We start from the raw sequence: 15,375 nt of genomic DNA on the forward strand, positions 1-15,375 counted from the left end.
TCTTGTGACATAGGGGATTATATTCAGACTGGTGAACTTGTCTATAATACCATAATGGGGAATGGTATCAAAGGCCTTAACAAGGTCTAGGTAGGCTGTGTGTACCACCTTTCCCTTGTCTATAGTCTTGCTAACTGTCTCAAAGAGGTCCACCAGGTTTAGGAGACATGATCTGCCCTTAACAAAGCCGAACTGGGTAGGGTCAAGAAACATTTACCTCCAATACTACTGAACGTATACAGATACATAATAAAGAATTGTACCAATGACCTGTCTGTCAATAACTCTAAAACTGTATTTGTATCAAAACCCAAATTTGATGAATCAAACCCAAACTACTACAGGCCGATAGCACTCATAAATATAGATATTAAAATTCTTTCTACAATACTAGCTAGTAGAATCAAACAAATCCTACCTCACATTATATCTTTTGAGCAACTAGGCTTTATGAACAACAGACAAATATATGACAACACACGTGCTATTGATTCAATCATTAGTTTAAAAGCGAATGATAAATACCCTAGCGATGCACTGTCAGTAGATGCAACCAAAGCTTTTGATAGAGTAAATTTTGATTTTTTTTATTAAATATACTCTAGAAATTTAGTATTCCTGAGGACTATATAAACATGGTTAGGGCTGTATACAAAAATGCCACGACAACACTATCTATAGATAAAAAGCAATCAAATCCAATTCAAATAGTGAACGGTACAAGACAAAGATGCCCACTATCACCTTACATGTTCAATACATACATAGAACCTTGGCTGCTTAAAATATCACAAAGGACTTATCACCTTATTATGAATATTTCCAAAGTCCCAATAAAGTATACAGCTTTTGCTGATGATCTTAACATTTATTTTGAATTCCATAATACTAACTTGAATAAGATACTAAACTCCATTGAAAAATTCTCAAAAATATCTAATTATGCGATTAACCCTAATATATCAATCATATTCCCTCTGAATACTCTAAGACATAAGGAATTCTATTTCCCTGAATCTGAAATTAAAGTCAATTATAATCTCAAATATCTGGGCACTATGTTCACTCACCTCCAGTCTGATAAGACTAATCTAACTTCACTGAAGGCACTAAGAGAGGGTTAAACCTCAATCTATCTCCACTAGCTAAGGCGGCCATAGTTAAAATGAATATTCTTCCAAGGCTATTGTTTCATTTTAGTGCTATTAACCAAAATATACAAAAAAACTTCTCCAAACTTGAAACACTGCTAGGAAAATGTATTTGTAATCCAAAAAGTACAAGAAAAAATGCACTAAATTAACATTACCCAAACAAAAAGGGGGCCTAGGCCTACCTGAATTTCAAACATACTACAACATACTAAACTCTAGTTGAATTATACAAACAGCAAATTTTGAACCATCCAACAAATCATGAGATCCACTATAGATTAAAATATATTACAATCATCTAATCTCATGCAGTTTACACCCTAGAGCAGTACCCTTTCTGAATTCTAAGACTTTAAAGCATTTTAAGGTTCATCCCATAATAATAAAAAACACAGTAATATTTCAAAAGCTGGTAGCCTCCCTAAATCTTAAAGATACTTTGGTATTGGGGCAGCCAGTACACCTTAATCCTAATATTAAATTAAACAATACTATATTAAACCTGAATCAGTATCCAAAAATTAAAAATATCACTGTATGGGACCTATATCAGATCAAAAGTTTCTCAGTTGACAATATTAGACAAAAAGTTGAAGTAAATAAAAGCTATAATACCATAATCAGCCAATTAATATACCTGATCAACACAATTAGTATGAATGTCAAAATAGACAACCAAGACATGCAGGTATATCAACAAATTATTAACCTGCTGCTGTTGAGATCTAAAGTGTTATCAAATACATATAGATTAATAACAAAAAGTAGGTATCAAGATGCAATTCTATATTCCAAATGTTGGGAAGAGAAAAATAATAAGATAACTGATGAACAAAAATCTGATGCTATTGAACTTACTTTGAAATTAACTCCCATTAAAAAACTAATGTATAGCCAAATTATGATCAATAACAATGTGTATTACACATCACTTTTTCTTAGTAAAATTAATCCCTCCCACTCCACTTATTTTACCACATGCCAAAACAGTGGTCCTGACACCCTTCATATTTTTGGAGCTGTAAAAATGTTTACAAGCTGTGGCGTTCATTAAGAACCAAGTTAGAAAAAAAAGGGAAACACCAAATCTACCCTGTCATGGGAAATGGCAGTTTTACATATATTCCCTAATAATTTCTCCTACGAAAATAAACACATCATAGTCACATTGTGCGCAGTGATCAAATCATATATATCCCAAAATTGGTTAGATAGAAGTAAAATCACATGGGAAGAATTTAAAGGAATGGCTATAAAGTACTTATTAGCCAGCAAATTAATTATAAGAAGCCAAAAAAAAAACTATCTTACTATCAGAAACTTTAGAAAATGCTTTTAGAAATCCTAGGACAAAATTTATTTATGAACAAGGGACTTCACCATCAATATTACTTTACGTAATTAAGGGGAAACTAAAGACAATTAGTATAGAAAAGTGTATACCAACAATAATAGTGTACAGGTCATGGCAAACACATATAAGATGAACATTAAGGTGACATCAGTGTATATATTGTACATAGTACAAGACAGAATGATTAGTTAGGTAGACTAGAATATCTGGTTGCAATGTTTTAATGTCACATTTTCAGTATGTTGTTTACTATCTTTATGTAAATGTCTGTTTTTCAGCTCATTAAGAGCAGCTTGATTATTAGACAATTCTGTATAATTGTTACCTTAACATTGATGATTTATGTTATGTATATCATATTTGGATGACTGAAACTTGATATTCTAAGTACCTTGTATGTATATTTTCTGTGTCATTCTTTTCTTGTATTTAAATAGAAGAGAAATGTAATAAAAATTATATTTGAAAAAAGATCAGTCTTTAGTTATTTGATTAACTAAAGTTTTGACCTTGTACTATAGATGCAGATTAGCAATAGTCAAGCAGAAAACAGCAAACAAGTTAAATAAGCACTCCAGCTAAATAAAGATGCCTCTAAAAATTTCCACTTAAAGAGCAATGCTGATTCTCATCTCCTCCCACTAATTAGCCAGATCTTATTCACTGTCTGCAAAAGAATTCTTTTCTAACTTTTCTAACTGACCATTGCCAAGACCTCTTAAAACTGCAACAGAACAAAAGACTTAAAACAAAACAAAGGTCATATAAGAAAAAGAGGAAAAACAGAAGTAACCAAACCCTAAATGAAAAACTTCAATTCAAAATCTCCTGCAGACACAGATCAGCAATAGGAATTATTTTCTAACTTTTCTAACTGATCCTATTCAAGGCCTCTTAAAATGCAGACAGAACAAAAAAGCTTAAAGAAAACAAATGCAATATAAAAATACATAAAAAACAGAAGTAACCAAACCTTAAATGAAAAACTTCAATTCAAAATGAAATGCAGGCAGAGATCATCAATAGTCACCCAACAAACAGCAAGTAGGTCAGGTAAGCACTCCAGCTATGTAAAGATGCCTCTAAACATTTATAATTAAAGTGGAATGCTGTTTCTCATCTCCTCCCACTAATTAGATGGATGTTATTTAGTGCAAAGGAATTATTTTCTAACATTCCTAACTGACCCTAGCAAAGACTTCCTAAAACTTGAATATAAGAGAAAACATAAAGCAAGTCAAATAAGCACTCTAGCTAAATAAAGATGCCTCCAAAAATTCTACTTAAAGAGGAGTGCTGTTTCTCATCTCCTTCCACTAATTATCTTGATGTTATTCACTGTCTGAAAAGGAATTATTTTCAGACTTTTCTAACTGACCCTACACAGGACCTCTTAAGACTCCTGCTGCTGTATCTTTTGGCTTTTCCTGGTTAGGGGTCGCCACAGCAGAACTCCGGTCCGCTAATGATTGGCAGTAGATTTTTACATACCGAGTTGCCAGCCCTGACGCACAACCTTCAACAAAGGTACGCCCATTCAAGCATGTCTCCACACAGAAGACGCATTAGCTGAGAATCGAACAGGACAACGTCTTACTGTGAGGCGACAACGCTACTGCAGCACCACCACTCCATTAGAACAAAAAACTTAAAACAAATGCAATATAAGAAAAAGATAAAAATAGAAGTAACTAAACCCAAAAAGAAAAACTTTAATTCAAAACCTACTGCAGATAGAGAGTGGCAGTAGTCAGGCACAGAACAACAAGCAACTCAAAAAAGCACTGCAGCTAAATAAAGATCCCTGCAAAAATCTCTAGTTAAACATGAATGCTGTTTCTCAGCTCCTCTCATAAATTAGATGTAAGTTTTCACTGCCAGCAAAGTGATTGTTTTCTAACTGACCCTAATCAAGACTTTCAAAACCTCTCCTAGAACAAAAACTAAAAACAAAACAAATGCAGTTTACGAAAAAGATAAAACATAGGAGTAAGAAAAACTTTAATTCAAAAACTAATGCAAACAGATATTAGTAATAGGCAGACAACAGTAAGCAAATCAAATAAGCACTCCAGCTAAATAAAGATGCCTTAGGAATTTCTAGTTAAAGAGGAATGTTGTCTCTCAGCACCTACCACTTATTAGATAGATGATATTCACTGTCTGCAAACCAATTATTTTCTAAGTTTTCTAACTGACCCCAGCAAAGACTTCTTAAAAGTCCAATAAAACAATGTAAAAGAAAAATGCATTATAAGAAAAAGATCAAAAAATAAAACTAAAAAAACCTTAAATGAAAAACATCAAGTCAAAATCAAAATGCTGAGATCAGCAATAGTCAGGCAGAGAAGAGCAGAATGCCAAATAACCACTCCAGCTAAATAAAGATGTCTCCAAAAGTTTTTAAAGAGGAATGCCCTTTCTCAGTTCCTCCCACTAATTAGATGGATGTTATTCACTGTCCGCAAAGGAATTCTGTTCTAGCTTTTCTAAGTGACAGTAATTAAAATCCAATAGAACAAAAAATGTAAAACAAAACAATTGCAATATAAGAAAAAGATAGAAAAGGAAGTAACCAAACCTTAATTGAAAAAGTTCAATTCAAAATCAATTGCAGACATAAAGCAGCAATAGTGAGGCAGAGAGCAACAAGCAAGACAAGTAAGCACTCTAGCCAAATAAAGATGACTCCAAAAATTTCTAGTTAAAGAGGAATGCTGTTTCCCAGCTCCTCCCACTAATTAGCTGGATGTTATTCATGCTCTTAAATAAGCACTCCCGCTAAATAAAGATGCCTCTAAAATTTCCACTTAAACAGCAATGCTGATTCTCACCTCCTCCCACTAATTAGTCAGACGTTATTCACTCTCTGCAAAAGAATTTTCTCATTTTTCTAACTGACCCTAGCCAAGGCCTCCTAAAACTGCAACAGGACAAAAGACTTAAAACAAAACAAACCTCTTATAAGAAAAAGGAGGAAAAATAGAAGTAATCACACCATAATGAAAAACTTCAATTCAAAATCTCCTGCAGACAAAGATCAGCAATTGGAATTATTTTCTCACTTTTTAAACTGACCTGTCCAAGACCTTTTAAAACTCAAACAGAACAAAAAATCTTAAAGAAAACAAATGCAATATATAAAAAAAATGTACCAAACCTTAAATGAAAAACTTAAATTCAAAATGAAATGCAGGCAGAGATCATAATAGTCACCCAAAAAAAACAGCAAGAAAGTCAAGTAAGCACTCCTGCTAAGTAAAGATGCCTTAAAAATTAATAGTTAAAGTGGAATGCTGTTTCTCATCTCCTCCCACTAATTAGCTGGCTGTTGTTGAATGTTTGCAAAGGAATTATTTTCTAACATTCCTAAATGACCATAGCCAAGAATTCCTAAAACTTGAACAGAACAAAAAAACTTAAAACAAGTCAAATAAGCACTCTAGCTAAATAAAGATGCCTCCAAAATTTCTACTTAAAGAGGATGTTGTTTCTCTGCTCCTCCCACTAATTATCTCCATGTTATTCACTGTCTGAAAAGGGATTTTTTTTTCTAACTTTTATAACTGACCCTAGACAAGACCTCTTAAGACTCCAACAGAACAAAAAACTTAAATAAAAACAAATGCAATATAAGGAAAAGATAAAATAGAAGTAACCAAACCCTAAAAGAAAAACATAAATTCAAAACCTACTGCAGATAGAGAGTGGCAATAGTCAGGCACAGAACAACAAGCAACTCAAAAAAGACCTGCTGCTAAATAAAGATGCCTGCAAAAATCTCTAGTTAAACAGGAACTCTGTATCTCAGCTCCTCTCACAAATTAGCTGTATGTTTTCACTGCCTGCAAAGTGATTATTTTCTAGCTTTTTTAACTGGCCATAATCAAGACTTTTGAAAACTCCACTCCACTACAACAAAAAAATTAAAACAAAGCAAATGCATAGGTTCATAGGTAGGTACTAGGCTATCGGCCCTAGGGCTCATTAGCACTCTTCAAGAAAAATCTTGATGATTGGATGGGAAACGGGAAATTCACCCCGGGGATCATTTCTGTGGCTCTGCTCGACAGGGGCACAGGAAAATAATTTTCTTGGGTGGCGAATGCGCAATTTATGAAAAATATGTAACATAGGAGTAACCAAACCTTAAAGGAAAAACTTTAACTCAAAATCAAATTCAAACACAGATTAGTAATAGGCAGACAACAGTAAGCAAGCCAAATAAGCACTCCAGCAAAATAAAGATGCCTCAGAAATTTCTAGTTAAAGAGGAATGCTTTCTCTCAGCTCCCACCACTTGGGATGGATGATACTCACTGTCTGCAAAGCAATGATTTTCTAAGTTTTCTAAATGACCCCAGCTAAGACCTCTTAAAAGTCCAATGGAAAAAAAATGTAAAAGAAAAATGCATTATAAGAAAAAGATAAAAAAGCAGAAGTAACCAAACCGTAAATGAAAAACTTCAATTCAAAATGAAATGCAGGCAGAGATCTGTGATAGTGATTCAGAGAACAGCAAGCAAGTCAAATTAGCATTCCAGCTAATCAAAGATGCCTCCAAAAATTATTAGTTAACAGGAATGCTATTTCTCAGCTCTTCTCACTAATTAGCTGGATGTTATACAGTGTCTGCAAAGGAATTGTGTTCTAACTTTCCTAACTGTCCCTTGCCAAGACCTCTTAAAACTACAACAGAACAAAAATTGTAAAATAAAACAAATTCAGTATAAGACAATGATAAAAAATAGAAGTAACTAAACATTAAATGAAAAACTCCAATTCAAAATCAAGTGCAGACAGAGATAAGCAAAAGTCATGAGTCACCTCATTGATTCCTTGAAAATGATCTCTGAGTGGCTGAAAAACATATACCCACTGCAGACAGGGTCATTCCATATTTCTCACACCTGGTAAAGTTTCTTTCACTGTGGGGCCAAACAAGGAAGTACCATCAAAGGGGGCATTGACAAACGACTAGAAGGGTTGCACAAGGTCACATAAGCAAAACAAGGCATGTCTCCTGATGGAAGTTTCTGAACCTGCTGCCCTTGAGGTGTCTTCTACATGCGAAGTCAGCCTCATGGATGAATTCAAAATAATTTGCAGGGTAGCCAGCTGAGAAGTCACGGATGCTTGGACCTCTGCAGGAATGGATCCTGAGAGATTATTTGAAAGTTCCTTGATCAAATCCCTCTGTGACCTAGTACAATGTGCCAAGTAATTCAGTGACCTTAGAGTGATGGTGGCTGAAGCATGGTCACGATTTCCAAACTTGTCTGTCACCCTAGACTCCCTGTTAGGGGGATGAACAGTGGAACTCTGTTCAGCAAGTTCCTTTTTTTGTTGCCATCACCATGACTATGGCATCAAAGGGCATCCCTTTAGCCCAAAACTCTTTCCCCGAAGGTGGTGCTAGAATCTTGTCAATCTTTTGGCTATGGGTTCAGCTGTGTCAGGTTCCTTCCATGCCTACTGAGAGACGAAATTGACAAGCTCATCAGCAGGTGAAGTAACCCAGGAGTTGTTTTTGTTTATATATATATTATATATGCATATATAAAGAAAAGATAGGAAAAATTGTACTAACCATGGTAAAAAGTACTGCACTAAAGTGTAGAAAAGTAAAGGACAGAATAATAATCATAATTGCTGAAGATGGAAAAGGAGGGGGAATTATCAACTATGGTAATCTAAGAACTGCATACTCATGTAAGGGTCAAGAAAAATAAGAAAGAACTCTATAATATAAGAAAGATATTAAGATTAAGTTTTTGGAAATTTTAAAGAAGAAAATTTGTCACTTATCTTAGAAAGCTCGCGAGTTAGGCTAACCACGTCTTTCACAAAAAGCGGCAAATATAAGATCTGAGGTAGCTTAGGGTTGGTGCATTATGGGTAAGGGAGTAGCTCAAGATCTTTTTGGTTACCATGAGCTTTAGTGATGGCTGAGTTGAATCCGAGGATCAGGTCCAAACCCATCAATTGAGGATAGAATGAAAGATGACAACATCAGTTAAAGGATTACTACGGGCAAATGATGAAGAAAACATATATATTTTATCTTGCCATGATTTACTACACCTCCCAAAGCTGTCTGCAGCAAAATAAGTACTCATTCCAAATTTTATTTTGTTTTTACTCTTTTTCTGCCCTCATGGGGGCAGACATCGTGATTCCTTTGAAAAGCTAAATCTGTCCCATAATGCACAGACTGAGAACAAATAGCCCTACCATTTGTTGTCAGACTAGACTTCCATTCACTTAGAATGGAACACCTGAAAAAAACTGCCAGGTTGTGAGTCTGCAGCTCATGTGTCATTGACTGGTATGTGCTGAGTTTTACAAATGTTGTTCCTACTGATGTACTGCAAATTCTCTGAAAGAAACTTGCAAAAGTGTCAACAAATTACGGAGATGAAAAAGACTTTTCACAAGGAGCAGTTTTGCAAGTTTCAGTTCCTGGCCAGGTTACTCTTCCCATCTCCCCTCCTTCAGTGGGCTACAGTCTCACATTTCCAGCTTTACTAGATTCAACTATTTAGTCAGCTTTGCATGACAGTAGACATAAAAAAAAAATCACAGCATGGTGTGACACTGATTGAGGGACACCGTCTGGTCCCATTGATTCTGTGTTTTTTGCTTTGGAGAGGGCGGCTCTTACCTGAGCATCTGAGATGTCAGGGGGGCAGCACTCTGCTGGGATAGATATTTGCCCTTTTGGTGGGGAGGGGGGGGGAGTTTGTGCTGAACCTGTCTGCTAGGATGTTGACAATGTCTGTGGGTTCGGTGTATTTTTTTGTCATTTTGGACTAATTCTGAGCATATCAGGGAATTCCAACCCAGGTTCCTAACATAACTAAAGAAAGCCTTCTGATTATCCTTAGTTTCCTGTGCAATTTTTCTCTCAAAGCTGGCCTTAGACGATTTTATGAGTGCCCGTAGTTTTTTGCTAATACTGATCAGAGATGCCTTCCCTTTTTGGGATTTTGCTCTATCATGTACTAGCTTCCTCCTTCTGTCGTATAGTTTGTTTATGGCTGGGGTCCACCAGACAGGATGCCTGCCTTTAGAGGATTGGGTCTTGGTTTTGTTTGGGATTGCATGATCCATGCATTCCTGAAGGTGTTCATAGAATGCGTTTATAAAGGATTCTGCGGTCTGGGCCGTATTTTCCACTGGCCCGGGGGCTTTGAAGGATTCCACCTCAGTTTTGAGGAGTGTGAAATTTGCTTTAGAGAAGTTTTTCATTGTGGTTTTCTGGGCAGGGGGTGGGGTCGGGATGTGAATATCCAGTGAGATTAGTTTATGGTCTGATCTTACCAGTGAGGGATACACTTCTGGTCTGGAGCATAGAGCCCCCATGTTGGTGATAATTAGGTCCAGTATGTTTTCCCCTCTTGTGAGAGTGGTAACAAGTTGTTCCATAGCATTTGAGTTTATAAATTCTAGGAACCTTTGGGTTAGGGTGTTGGAGCTAGAGTAATGCTCCCAGTCTATGTTTGGGTAGTTGAAGTCGCCCAATATAATGGTGTTTGGAGAGACCTTCATATTTTCCAGTGTTCTCAGGAAGGCCGAGTGGGGTTCCTGGGTTTGGGAGGGTGGTCTGTAGCAGGCTATAAACTGGAAGGCAGTTTTACCCACTGTTAGTTGCACATGGATAGTCTCTGATGCTTCGTGCTGTGCCACCAACCTGGAGGTGTGGGTATCTTTGACAAATATTGATACTCCCCCTCCTTTTGTGGTTCGGTCCAAGTTTTGGGGAGAAAAGCATGGTATGAGGTATAACCTGGTAGTGCTGGGGTGCTCTCGGAGCCTTGAACCAGGTTTCTGTTACTGCACAGATATCGATGTTCTCCATGCTAAGGAGAGTTTCGAGTGCGTGCATCTTGAGGTTTAGACTTCTGGTGTTGAGTAGCATTACTCTTAGTTTCTTATCCCTTGTGATACCTATGGAGGTGGGTTTGTCTTTTGAGCCTTGCCTAAAAAAGGCACTATGGGGGTGGCAAGAGCCTTTGCCAATATCCGAAAGCCCAGAGGTGACAGGTGCAAGCCGTCCCTAGTGAAGCATCGTGGCTTGTCGAGCATGTCATCCCAGGCTGACAGGCATTGGATCCCCTTTGAATGACACCAATACTTAATCCAATTGTTGAAATTGATCATCTTGTCTTCATATTGTGGCATCATTCTTGGTGAGGGTAAGATGCTACTCAAGGTCAGGGTCATATCTTGGCCTGGGCTACATGCTCAGAGAGCTCCTCTATGTCTCTTTTCATGTAGTCCAGGGAGGTACATCTCAGGTCATTCACACCAGCATGGACAATGACTGAGTCATATTTGTACTTGCCTTGGAGTGACCTGAGTGCTTGTGTTATGTGGTGGATCCTAGCTCCCGACAGGCAGCTCACTGTGACCTTCTCCTTGTTCAGCCTGGTGAGCGGGACGTCAGTGTGCCTGACGATAGAGTCACCTATTACAAGCCCGCAATAGGGAAGCGTGTGTTTACTTCAACGACCTTCGCCATAAGGTCTTTGATAAGATCACACTGAAGCTTGATAAAATGTGCCAAATAATTCAACCAGCTCTCTGAAACCTTGGCAGGAGCTGTTTCTGATGAAGTACTTGATAATGTGGCTTCTCAGATAGCCGCCCTAGAGTCCATTTCCAACTCTTCCATGCGTCTTATTTCTCACACAACAGAAGGGGCGGCTAGAGCGGCAGGCGCAAGTATAGTCACCAGATGACATGCCTGGATGTGCCTTTGCGACTTTACAGACTCCTTTAAGGCTTCCTTCATGAATGCCCCCATAGAAGCCACTTCCTTGTTTGGTCGTAAAGTCAAGGATACACTGGCAATGTGCGAACAAGATGGCAAGACCCTGTTTGCCATTGGTGTCAGACACTCCACTCCTCAGTGATTCTACTCAAGAAATCAGAGGAGCGGAAAGCTCTAGCACAAGAAATCACAGGATTCTTTCTGGGATGCACGTGCCGAGTTCTCCCCTAGATGCAGAGCGGGAAACTCCAATGGAAGACGTCCTTTTTGGGGCAGAGGAGGTCCACGAAACCAGGGTTCCAGAGATTCTTTCTCTGGCCAACCCTATCAGCGCTCCTGATGCGTTGCCCGACTACTCACCTCTGGAAGTGATCGGGGGTCGTTTCTCCTTGTACCCCACTGCCTGGCAAAAGATAACAAACAACTCTTGGGTACAATGGATAATATCCAGAGGCTATCACATCCCCTTCCATCTTTGCCCAGTCTCATCAAGAGTATTACCCAACGTTCCACCCAGTCAAAGGGAAACAGCAGCACATGAAATCCAAAAGCTGCTACAAAAAAGAGTCATCCAGACGGGTCCCCCCAGACCTGATAGGATCCGTTTTTTACTCAAGGTTCTTTTTAGTGCCAAAAAAGACAGGGGACTGGAGACCAATTCTGGATCTCAGTACACTAAACAAATTTGTAAAAACAGAAGTTCCGGATGGTCACGGTTTAGTCTATCCTTCCTCTTCTGGAAGAAGACAATTGGATGTGCTCTGTAGATCTTCAAGATGCGTATTACCACATAAAAATGTACAAATGCTCAAGAAGATACCTCTGCTTCTGAATAGGAGCCAATCACTACCAGTTTCGAGCCCTGCCCTTCAGCCTCTCTACAGCCCCCAGAGTGTTTACAAAATGCATGGCAGTAGTTATTGCTCACTTGTGACATCAAGGATTCCAGGCATTTCCATATCTAGACGACTGGCTCCTCATCTCCCCCACCAAGCGTTTACTGGAAGAAGCCCTGCAGTATACTGTCTTAACAGCTCGAAGCCTGGGAATCACTATAAACCGGGAGAAATCCAACACAACCCCATCTCAGTCTTTGGAATTTATAGGGGTACTGTTGGACACGAGAAATTGCACAGCATCCCTTCCAGAACGCAGGCTTCAGAGAATAAGACAACAAGTTCAACTGCTGCTCTGTCACTATAAATCCCCAGCTCGATCTATACTCCAGCTATTGGGGTCAATGGCAGCCTCGATTACCATTGTTCCTCTAGCCAGATTCCACATTCGGCTCCTTCAATGGCTACTTCTCACTCAGTGGTACCCTCTACAACATCCTTTGTCCTTTCGGATAAGTGTAACTCAGAGATGCAAGCAATATTTACTCTGGTGGACGTCTCGAAATCCCCAACAATGGTCTCGCCCTTTCAACCCCCATCAGCTGATAGCCACGGTGACCACGGATGCCTCCCTGATGGGGTGGTGGGGGCTATGTCAGGGAAACTTGGTCCAAGGCAACTGGTCAGAATCGGAGGCCCTTTTTCATATCAATGTCCTGGAACTGAGAGCAGTGCTTCTAGTGTTGCAAGCATTTCCCTCCATCCTTCCGTTGGGGACTATTGTGATCCAATCAGACAACATGTCAGTGGTCTGGCACATCAACAAACAAGGGGGCACCAGATCTTACCCGTTATGCAGAGAGGCCTTGAGAATATGGCAATGGGCGATAGCGTACAACTGCTTTCTAATTGCAATGCACATTCCCAGGAGTTCCAACGTGATAGCGGACAAATTGAGCAGGTGCATTCTACAGCCTCACGAGTGGTCTCTCAGTCTTCTGATAGCGGCAAAAATCTTCGACTGCTGGGGCTAGCCTTGCTGCGACCTGTTTGCCTCCCCAACCATCTACAAGTGCAGCAACTACTTTGCCCTGATCCCCGCTCAGGGACAGTCACCAAGGGATGCTCTAGTCCACGCTTGGCCCTCGGGTCTTCTTTATGCTTATCCTCCTCTTCCCCTCATCTCCCAATTAATAAAGAAAGCATGACAGTTGAAGAGCAAAGTGATCCTCATTGCTCCATATTGGCCTCGACAAGTCTGGTTTCCCTTCCTCTGGCCTCACCTCCTAGATCAACTGTGGATCCTCGATCCATCCCCAACATTGATCTCCCATCTGCAGGGTCTGATTCACCCCAATCTAACAACCCTGAAAATGGCAGCTTGGTTTCTCCACTTCCATTGATTGCCAGGCATGAAAACCTTTCGTCCCCTGTGTGCAATATTCTTATTGCATCTCATAAATCGTCCACCAGGCTAATCTGTCTTAACAAATGGAAAAGGTTCTCTCTGTGGGCAGCAAATAAACAATTAGACCCCTTGTCAGGCCCAGTCTCGGTGGTATTCGATGACTTATCACATATTTTCCACTCTGCGGTGTCTGCCTCTACTATCCGTGTACATTTACCTGCCATCTCAAATTTTCATATTGGTTTTCAAGATTCTTCACTTATGTCACGCAGTCTCTGTAAGACTTTCTTGAAAGGGGTTATCTACCTAAAACCTCCCTTTAGAGAACCTGTACAACCTTGGGATTTGGCTTTGGTTCTGCAAGCTCTAACAGCTCCACCCATTGAACCTGTGTCTTCTTGTGATGTAAAATATCTCTCTTGGAAAACTTTGTTTTTGATTGCAATCACATTGGCCAGGAGATTGTCAGAACTTCAGTCCTTATGCATCAAACCTCCCTGTCTTATCTTCCATAAGGATAGGGTATCACTGAGAACTAATTCTATCTTTTTACCAAAAGTGGTGTCAGTGTAATCTATCAACCAGTCTATTGACCTTCCAGTGTTCTTTCCTAACCATTATAACACGGGAGAGTATTGCCTGCACTCCTTGGATGTTCATAGGCAAATACGATTTTATCTGGACAGAACAAAATCTACTCGTAAGTCAGACCACCTGTTTCTGGCTTTTTTTGGACCTAGACGGGGTCATCCTGTATCAAAAGTTACATTGGCTTCATGGTTGAGAAATTGTATAACCTTTATCTATAACAAAAACAATCTCACCTTGCCTCATAGAGTCAAACACATTCTACAAGATCTATGGCAACTTCAGCAGCTTTCCATGCTAAGGCTTCCTTCAATGATATTTGCTCAGCTGCAACTTGGGCCAAACCTCATACCTTTATTCTTCATTACAAATTGGACTTGGCCTCCAAAGGTACAGCTTTCTTTGGCTCCATGGTGCTCAGGAGTGTCCTTCCATGAGGGCCACCCAGGAATATAGGTAGCTGGGGACTCTGTCCCATCAGTAAGGAATGAATGAAGATTAGCAACATCAGATAAAGAAGTTATGTCTTACCATAACATTCCATCTGTGTTGTTGATCTTCGTTCTTTCATTACTTCCCACCCTCTGCCCCCATCCAGAGGTTCTTGGTTGATCTGATGTACTCCTGTCTTGTAGGTCTGTTATGACCAGAGGTAGCCTCCACTTTTATCCATCAACTTGCAAACTCAGTCTGAGGTAACAGTGAGCAGAGCATTCTGGGTAGGACCTTGGCTCGAGAGTTTTTTAGCTGACACGAGCTTGATATTGGCTGGCCCGGTTCCGAGGACGGAACCGATAACCCATCAGTAGTGAATGAACGAAGACCAACAACACAGATGGAATGTTATGGTAAGACATAACTTCTTTTTTCCATGATCACAGACATTTTGAGATACTTTTTTGAAGAACTCCCTTTCAGATGATTGATCAACTGTTTTCTTCATGACAGTGAAAACCAGTTTGCTTGTTACTAAGTAAATGTTATTAAAGTGGTTGTCCCCATGTATTGTGTTTTGTTATGATAAACAATTCATTGTTTAGTTGAATTCAGAAAGAACTAAGCCTGTGTCTGAAGCATACTTTTGGACGGTTTCTAGTTTGATATGTTAGAAGCAGTCAATTGGACTGCGGTCCAAACTTTTAGAAAATGCTGCAAACTTGAAATTAATTCTGGGGGAGCAGGTTTCCCCACCCAGTGTTACATTCCTACTGATAACAGTTCTACCCAGGCTTTGTGATTTATTCTTGCATTGGCCCTTA

General features: G+C 39.2%; 1 protein-coding gene across 1 annotated transcript in view; it reads left to right on the plus strand.

Annotated features, from left to right (window-relative positions):
* Positions 1-15,375, plus strand: part of LOC122798145 (ubiquitin-conjugating enzyme E2 E2) — a 2,036,734-nt gene that overhangs the window by 1,999,669 nt on the left and 21,690 nt on the right. The window lies entirely within an intron of this gene.

The sequence above is a fragment of the Protopterus annectens genome, chromosome 3.part1 (genome assembly GCF_019279795.1).
Source record: "Protopterus annectens isolate FY-2018-M chromosome 3.part1, PAN1.0, whole genome shotgun sequence".
NCBI lineage: Eukaryota > Metazoa > Chordata > Ceratodontiformes > Protopteridae > Protopterus > Protopterus annectens.